Here is a 650-nt window from a genome sequence, read left to right as displayed (position 1 = left end):
TTTTTATCACAACACGAAATACAGCAACCATGCACCTTAAAGCGACCCCAAAAGCAACCTTAGTCAAATTAACGCAGCCCAAATCCCTGAACCTAAACACCTAACCTCTACGAGGACGGGTGCCATGAGCCTTCAAATTTTCAAAAATGGAGTTGCTGGTAGGACATCTATCGCCAAACAGGCCCTGGAAAAAATAATATCGATCCAGTTATTACTGTATTGCTCCACTACAATAATTTATTATTGGGTGCACACAAAGTCAATAAAATGCGATATTGTCCCAATAATACCAATTCTCTGGATTTTATATCTAGAGTCCTATGCGGGATCCGAGCAACGTACCAATGCGCCCATAATTAAATCCCCTTTGAATCGGACCAGGTACAAATTGAATTTGCATTTCAAAGAAATCTTTGCGTATATATCCTGTACTACTCTGTCCAGAAAAAGTTGCACGAAAGTGCTTTTCCTAATTTCTATTCGCCAAAACAGTGTAAACGTATTTATAATTGGTAGAATGAATTGTGCGTCCGCTGTGCTTCTCAATGGTGTGCTGGGCTCGCCACAGTCCGCAAAATCGGCTCTGAACCAGTCAAATTTATGGCGATTGAGGAGCAACTCCGCCCGTGTGAGGGATGCACATTTAAGAT

Source organism: Phytophthora parasitica (genome assembly GCF_000247585.1).
Source record: "Phytophthora parasitica INRA-310 unplaced genomic scaffold supercont2.139, whole genome shotgun sequence".
NCBI classification, from domain to species: Eukaryota; Oomycota; class Peronosporomycetes; order Peronosporales; family Peronosporaceae; genus Phytophthora; species Phytophthora nicotianae.
This window is presented reverse-complemented; position numbering follows the sequence as displayed.